Source organism: Mytilus californianus, unplaced genomic scaffold (genome assembly GCF_021869535.1).
Source record: "Mytilus californianus isolate M0D057914Y unplaced genomic scaffold, xbMytCali1.0.p SCAF_7, whole genome shotgun sequence".
NCBI lineage: Eukaryota > Metazoa > Mollusca > Bivalvia > Mytilida > Mytilidae > Mytilus > Mytilus californianus.
Window position 1 is genome coordinate 108,106,150 of NW_026262723.1, and position 9,474 is coordinate 108,115,623.

Below are 9,474 nucleotides of genomic sequence, written 5' to 3' on the forward strand. Positions count from 1 at the left end.
GCTTTGCTAAATAGATACTTGAAGTTTGGTTTTATCATTGAAATTGGCGTGTTACTAACCTTTTTTAATGACTAAATCATTATCAAAATGATAATGATATGCGAATATCCACAATATTCACGAATCTATTCCAATAGGAATCGAGAGACTTTTTGTCAGATTTTCCCCGTTTACACCATTTGTTATAATAGGATGACAGAGTATTTTTAATGTCCTGATGACATTCTTTTCAATGAATTTTCGATGGATGAAAATATTTTGATCCTTATTTCAGAAAGAGATGGAGCATTATTTTCCATACTTACATACTTAAAGGGGCACTAGCTACGAGATATATAAAAAATCTAAAATATGATTTGTTTTGTTCAATCATTAATGAAAGTGAAATAGTGAAATATTATTCCCTTTTAGCAGACACTATGGTTCAATTTTGTCAAAATAAGCCAAGAAACATTGATGATGAATTATTCACTTGCAAGTGAATAGTTCAACCTCATTGAATCCATATTCATGTGAACTTCAAGTTAACCCCTTAGTTAGCGATGGATAACGCATGAATTGGTCATGTAAAGTTATTTAAAGGAAAAGAATGTCAACATTGAAAGTGAAACAAAAGTAAATCATTTGATTGACTGATTCGATCCACAAAAAAATCATTCTTATACAGGTAAAAACGATGATAAACATATATTTGTATTCTATAATATGAAATTAAACAGACCTAGAAAAATCCAATTGCAGGAGTTCGCTTAATCTATTTATACCTATATTTATGTTTACATCGCTTATATGGTCATCGGAGGTCTTTGGAGGTCAACTCGATAGTTAATTAGATGGCGTCTAGACTAAAATACACACGAAACGAAGCTCCATATTATCGAGCCTATGCCTGGTAAATTCTTTATTTTAGACTTTTAATAGTTTGGATAAATATTTTACATTGTTATAAATCAAATATGAGAATTTGAGTCAAATCGGTGAACATGAATATGACAGCTAGTGCCCCTTTAAGTTTGTAACCCCGATTTGTTTCTCTCAATCGATTTATGACTTTTGAACAGCGGTATACTACTGTCGCCTTTATTACTTTTGATGTATATTTGAAAGTTAAGCTTATACTCGAATTTTTGTACATATAAGAAACTAAAGTTTGTTTTATGTTGTCAAAATAGGGAAATATAGAGTTTTGAACAGAAAAACGTTAAAGATACTTGATAAACATGGTTAGGTCTAGACGGTTTCGAGTGGTTGAAGCTTGAAAAATAAATGATATTGTGTTTTTTCATATGATTGTCATCTCTTCCCGACAATACTTTGATTTGTCTGAACTCCTACTACTACGAGTGTCCTATCAAGGAAATAGGAATAAATGAACACTCGAGTAATCTCACGTACAAAAACATAACTTTAAATAAGGATGAGATCTTCGTGATCTGATTGCATATGTCATTGAGCAACAAATCTTACTCTCAACAGGACTTACCTTGTTTATATTGGATACCTACAGTTGACAAAACTCTGTACAAACTACGGTTCATCTGCATGTTCTACCATGGAATTGTTCATTAGATTTACCCAAATGAAGTCAGCAGTGAAAGATGGATTACAGAAATGGGTTGATACTGTTTACTCGTGTATTGTCATTAACCATATATGGATTTTTAAAAACTGCTTGAAAATATTTAATATCGATCCTTCTCTGAAATAAATTCTATCAAAACCATCGATTTTCCCATCCTTTACTGTTCAATACTACATGAAAAGCAGAAAACCCGTTTAGAGTTAATATTTGGTATATTTTGTAAAAAATGAAACCGAGGATAAATCATTCTACACCGAAGAACAAGTGAGCAGTATTCTGGAGTTTCTCATGGACAACATTTTTGATAATTTTTAGGTAGAATTTTCTAGCAGGTTGTCGGAAATCCCTATTGGAACCAACTATGTGCCTCTCCTCCTCATTCTTTTCCAATTTTCACATGAGCCAGAGTTCATTAAGACACGTTTAAAAGGCAAGACGATCATAGAAGCTAGATCATTTAATTTCCTATACAGAAATATTGAGGATATTCTCTTCATTCACAATCCTAACTTTTCTGATTGGGTCCAATTCATATATCCTCCTGAACAAGAGATTAAAGTAACTACAAATATAGCTTCTCCCACCTCATTATAAAACACATACCTGGATTTTGACCTCAGCTGTCATCTCAGTACCAGAGTCTATGACGAACAAGACGATTTGAATTTTGAAAATATAATAATATTCCACAACCAACTTCACCCACATATGGAGTATACATTTTTCAACTCGCGATATTCAAGAGCTTGTAGCTGGTATTCGGACTTTGTAAAACCTCGTGTCTGAGAACAAAACCAAAGAGCCAGGGTTGTGCCAAAGAATATCTCGTCCTTTTTCTCAAAATGTTCATCGGAATTATCAAGACATGATAGATATTCAGTGTCAATTTCACAGATCTTGTGATATAGGTTTTAACGTTCTTAAATTTGTCTATTATAAAACCATAAAATTTCCAATTTATCTATCAATGGTCTAGATCTATTAAGGATGTATTCTTCTGACGTTTCAGTCTCGTTGAGACCTCGTTCTGGCATTATTTCCAAAACATGTGATACAAGTGGAAAATATCAATGAATTCAAAAAATATTATAATCAAACTTAACTCTGTGAAAAAATTGTGCATTTACAATAAGTAGTTTTCAAATTTTATTACCAATCAAGTTAGTCTTATTAGCCAAAATGTTGAGAAAATGGTTATGGGGTACAAGAAATGATTTTACCAGAAACATGTACACTCCATATAAATTTTTTCTTTTTAAATTTCTTAGATATGTATTTTTTCAATCATTTATAACAAAGAAGTAGAAATAATATGCTTTGTGTTCCAAAAAAAGAGAAAAATCCCAAATTTACAAAATTGACAGCATGGTAAATTTGACACGAAAAAGCAACAAAATGTTATAAAACTTTCTTATATTAGCAATTACCTATAGTTTTTTAAGGTAAATTTATTCAGATTGGTCCACTTCATTTTTATTGAAAGTATGAAAAAAGTTTAATAAATTGTGAAACTGATTTTTTTCATGATAATAGCCCGAAAATGGGTAAAAATTGATGAAAAGTGGGAAAATCATTAGAATTTGTTAATTTCAAATGGCCGTAGAAGAAAAATATGTGCACCACCATATGATTTTTTCTTCACCAATTATTTTTTTACAGTCCTATAAACCCAAAAATCAGGTTAAGAAAAAAGTTTAATTCTAGAAATTGTTGGCTCCTCAGAGGTGTACATCCTTAAAATACAACGGAAATAAAACTATTGGAATATTTGAATATTATAAGCAGTAAGAAATTATAAAAAAATAAATGATAAAGAAAGGAAACAACGAAATTCTCTTAAAGTTCATCGTAACCTTAAGGCAAAATAACTGTATTAAGTTTGCTAAATAGGTCAAAATTCTAACATCCGTAATTTCGCAATTCATATTCAAAATAAGGTTAATTCGATTAAACATTCTTCAAACGTAATATTTAGGTGGATTGTAATTTTTAATCACTCTACTAAGAAAATGATCCACTAACAGTCACATAACAGACATCGCTTTCGGGTGCAGTGATACAGTAAATTCCTTGCGTTGTATTCATACAGTCTCTTTTTTAACTCATGATATACCTTTCTTATAATCCATACAATGACACTGCTACGCAACGGTCAGTAGGTCTTACCTTGCACTTAAAAATGTCGATGAGGTACGTTGAGTTCGACTGAATCTGAGGACCCAAAATACACGATACCCATAACCGGTGCGTGTTTTTATTTAGACAGTTCAGCCTTCTGGCAATGACGGAAACCCATAAAATTATTGGGAAAACTATTAAATATGAGATTCCGATTTAAGTTTGACTTTTAAACGTTACAGCTTTATGACCCTAATAAACCCCTGTGAGATATCCTTGTTAAGGGCCTGCATGGACTTTTATGTGTAGTAGTGAGTCTTCATCAGTTACTGAATGAAATCTTTCAGAATCAGTCACAATGTCTGGCTAATGACTGTCCCAGAATTTTTTATTTGAATACACGTGACCTATTCCCAAATATGACTGTTTTGCTGAGTGTAAATTCATATTAGACGTGTCTCGGTATTTGTACATACAACATTCATGTATTGAGATATGATTCATTTGTAATTCTGGATGGATGTTGTTTAATGTCTTATCGTTTGTGGTTTTAAGTCTATTTTTATTTTCTATATATGTAAAAATAAGATATTAATCACCTGATTCATTTATATGAAATTTAATTTAAAGCAACTATATGCACAGGATTTATTTGTTTTTACACAGTTTGATTTAGAAGAAAAAACGGCATGGTTATACGATGCTAATAATTACACCATTACTAAATAAAGGCAACAGTAGTATACCTCTGTTCAAAGGTCATAAATCTATTGAGAGAAAACAAATCTGGGTCACAAACCAAAACCGAGGGAAACACATCAACTATACACAATTCTATATCAATGTTCTTGTAATGGTTAGAAAATACATCAAATAACACAATTATAAACTTAATCCCAATATTATATTGTATTGTTAGAAATTTACCAGTGACGTCACTTTTTGTGGCATTGATACATTCGTGTGACGCACAGTTCATTATTCATGTGCTGTATTTGTGTTTTGTCGTAAATTAATTTTAGGTGTTGGTTGTTATTCTGTGGTTTACATGTTGAAATGTACTATTATATTATCTATTTATGTATTTCTCTGTCCTGAATGTTCTTGCATTTATTAGTACTGTATACCTGTCACGTAATATTGTCATTTTAGCGGTATTTTTAACATTGCCATATCAGCGGGAGGTTTGGCTAGCTATAAAATCTGGTTCAACCCACTTTTTTTTTCTTAAAATGTCCTGCACCAAGTCAGGAATATGACAGTTGTTATCACATAGTCCGTTTCTATGTATGTTGGCGTTTGTATTCGTAGCAGTTCAGTGTTTCTGTTGTTCCGTTTTGTTTCCCCTTATAGCTGATGTGTTTCCTTCAGTTTTGGTTTGTGACCCGGATTTGTTTCAGTTACATCGATGTATGACTATTGAACAGTGGTATACTACTATTGCCTTGATTTGATATAGGTTCTTGCATCCGCAGCAATTGTTAGAGTTTAGATAAATAACTGTATAAGAGTTTGCAGGACCATTGTTTTCTAATTAAGGATACTAATCAATCTGAATAATATTGGTCTCTTTAGCACGTAAACTTTCATAGTTCCATTGCCTTAACTTAAATAGGTAAAGGAAATCCCTGCAGACAGGGTATACATGACTTTGCATAATGTAAGAAATGTATTTAATTATTTCGTTTGGATTTAATGTTTTAGACTTAGAGGCAATTTGCTCTTTAAGCTGAGAGTCCCTTAGATTTTTAAGTGTTGAATACAGTTTATACTATTTTACTTTCAAATTTCCTTTGTATTACATACAATGTTTTGAATATATGATTGCCACAGTCAAAACGATTTTGTTTGCGATTAACATATGCTTTTTTACTTTCTAGTAAAAGAGGGACGAAAGATACCAGAGGGACAGTCAAACTCATAGATCGAAAACAAACTGACAACGCCATGGCCAAAAATAAAAAGACAAACAGACAAATAATAGTACAGATGACACAACATAGAAAACTAAAGACTAAGCAACACGAACCCCACCAAAAACTGGGGGTGATTTCAGGTGCTCCGGAAGGGTAAGCAGATCCTGCTCCACATGTGGCACCCGTCGTGTTGCTTATGTTATTACAAATCCGGTAAATAGTCTAATTTGGTAAGTCACATTCGTGAAAAGGGAAGGGTATTGTAGTTACGACATAAGGAACATATCCGATATCATCTGTGAAACGGTTATTCCATAACGGTCAACCAACTCGTGAAGGCGTCCGTAAAATTTACGAAGGGATGATTTCAACTTCACCATTTGGAACTCTTGGTTTAATAGCTTCCTTGTGAGCAGCAATCCTCTATCAAGGAAATCATGATAGGAAACACAAGCCCGGGAATATCGTATAAATTGGGAGATATATACTCCGTATGCAGGCGCTGCTGGAATGTTGCTACATAGAAATGGAAAGTTCACAATTGGGAAGCTGAAATCATCTCTTTTGTCGTAAAGTTTTGTTTTCAACCGACCCTCATTGTCAATTTCTAGATGTAAGTCAAGATATGAGGCAGACTTAACTGTATCTGTAGTATCCTTTATCTAGTAAGTGACAAACCTGCAACGTTTGCAGTTGTTTGTGGTTTTGACTTATCTTTAACATTTGGGAATTGTTTTAGATTTAGTTTTTAACGCTTTTTAAGTTCTTTCATTTACGAAAGAGAATTTCCCAATGGATGTTTTTTTTCGAGCATGACAGTCAGGCTCTTACTCCATCTTATTTTATCATCCAGCTCAAGGCTTTACATTATGGACTTCACTTATAGGGCACCGAGCTCCAGATGTAACCGGATCTGAGCTGCCAAAAAAACTTGTGGAGCCAATGTTATTACAACAAATATTTCAGCATTTTAGACAACAGCAGACAACTTGAAATTAAGCAGAATTTCGCCAAATTACTTAATTGTGGAATGCAACATGATAAAATTTAAATGACTTTGATGACACAAATGTGTAATTCCTAATGAATTGACCTTACTACTCGAGTTAGAGACAATAAATAAATACTGGAAATTTCAATATGAACATGATTTATGAATGAAATCTGATTTATGATGCCACGTTTCTTTATTATTATCAACTGTCGGTAGTAATATGTTTTTTATACAGGGAAAAAATGTATTTTCACATAACTGATAAATGTTTTATTGCAAGGGGATATTTGGTATGAAATTATTTCATTACTTGTGATAATAAAACTAATCTTGTACTTGTTCTAAAAGGGGGAACACTTTCATGTAGGTATATTTCTAAGTATGTGCCTTTTTCGGTGCATTTGCGCTTTGGTTGGAGTTTGTTTTTAGGTTGTTGTGTCCCAGGTTTAGGGAATGGTTGAGCGATCGTAAACGTGTTTACCCCGCCACAGTGTGTATATATGCCTCTCCAAATTCAGGATTCTGTAATTCGGTGGATGTCGGTTCTAGTCTGTGATATTTGATTTTCGTTTATTTTTAACACAGGTAAGGCCGTTCGCTTTTTCGTTTTAAATGATTTAAAAGTAGTCATGTTAGGGTTCTTTATAGCTTTCTATACGATTTGAGTTTCCGTACGGTCATTTACATCCACGCTATTTGGCTTCTGGTGGATGGTTTTCTCATTGCAACTATAACACATCCTCTAAATTTGATATCAATTAAGTCAACATCTGTCGTATCAAAGGCTATATAATTGTACTATGAGAGTCATAAGCCAATATATATAACAATTGTATTAACGATCATCGCAAGAATTCGAGGAATTTTCGAATGAGTTTGATAAAAAAGGGGGGTAGCGAATTCAGAACTTACATGTATATGTTAGTTCTGGCATTAATAAAGGTCCGTTTTTATCAATTTACATTAAGGTATGGTTTGGGAGGTTTGTTTGCTATAGCGAGTTATTATATAACCATTAAGAGCACACTTACCGTAATACCTATAGAAAATCATCGCAAGAAATCGAGGAATTTTCGAATGAGTTTGATAAAAAAAAAGGGGGGAGCGAATTCAGAACATACATGTATATGTTAGTTCTGGCATGAATAAAGGACCGTATTTTATCAATTTACCTAAAGGTATGGTTTGGGAGGTTTGTTTGATATAGCGAGTTATTATATTACCATTAAGAGTACACTTACCGTAATACCTATAGAAAATCCTATAGTAACGTGTACACAGGGTAAGCGTGTCTACGCATGTATTTCTATTTTAGAATATGATCGTTACCAGTTTGATACTGGATCAAAAATGTTCTATTTACAAAATATCGAACAAGTAAACTTAATTCATAGATTGACATCAATGAACTAAAATATATACATATATATATATATATATAACTATTCTACTTCAAATATATACAACTGGTACAACTTTGTCCTGGGTCAGGAACAAACTTGTCCTCTTGTTACAATTAAGTACCCTACAAGTAAACACACTTGTCCTATATGGTACAACAATACAGTACAATTGTATGTCCTTGGTAAGGAACAAACTTGTCCTCTTGGTACAATTAAGTACCCTACAAGTTAACACACCTGTCCAATACGGTACAATTTGTAAACTCCAACTTGCACAAGTCCGTGTTTCTAACAGGCACCAACCTGTTCTTTATTACACTTAATGTAATAGTATCTAATATATAAGAGACAACGATCTCGAATATCAACGTACCGTTCCTTGGTCTTATGTCTCCGTAGACTGATGACAATGACAATCAGCAAGGAATCGCTCCTGTTTATATACCACAATGGTAGCCGTACCATTCTTGAAGTAGGGGTGTTCTCCTAAATTTCCTCACTACTTGTATTAACAGTTTCCTTTGGAACATCACATTTGACCTGACCCAAGGTTTACCCGCCAAATATCTTATTCTTTTCTATGTTTTATTAAAGTATATACAAATGCATAAAATAAGGCTTCTGCCGAACTGTAACTAAGGTAAACTATCGAACCTATGATACAAAATCATCACACTATAACCTGCCTTGCCAAGCATGAACCCAAAAGACCCATTGAGATACAGAGCATGATTGTACTCAACCTTACTAATCCGAAACAATTCCTTAAATTCACACAAATAGCCATAGCCATATTCTCAATCAAAGTACTTGCTGGTGCGCCGGTTTGGGGTTGTCTTTAATCGTACATCTCATTGAAAAAAGATTAAAACAGTAGCAAGTAGTATAGATTATTTGAAACAAGAACAAATCTAACCGTTTGGCATCCTCATTCTAATGTTATTACAAGAGTAATGCGTCATTTCCGGGAGGAAGATCACAAGATATCGATTTGTTTTTAATACCCCCCGTTCGCTCTCACGAAATCAAGGTTGAAATCAAAATCGAATGTTCTTTATTGGACTAGACCTAAAAGGCGGTTATATTTGTACTGTTTATGGTAAATGTTGGGGTTTATTCCATTTATTTGTCAACTCTAGGGTGCGTGAAGCAGAGTGTAAACTAAACTTATTGAATTGCAGAGGTTTGGGCTGGCCGCTGATCGTGAGTAAAGGACTGGGAAAACTGCAGGTTAAACACGATAAATTAACTACTATTTGGTCGTTAATGATGATTTGCCTCATTAGCATTCATATTACATCTTACTTTTGCGTCAATAAGACATGAACCCACGAACGAATTGTAAAAATCAGTCGGAAATGACTTGACTCATCAGACTTGAGCAAAGCGCAAAACAAAAACTACCATAAAGACAAAAGGTATAAAGTACTCATCTAAGGGTACTAGCTGTTCCTGAAAGCT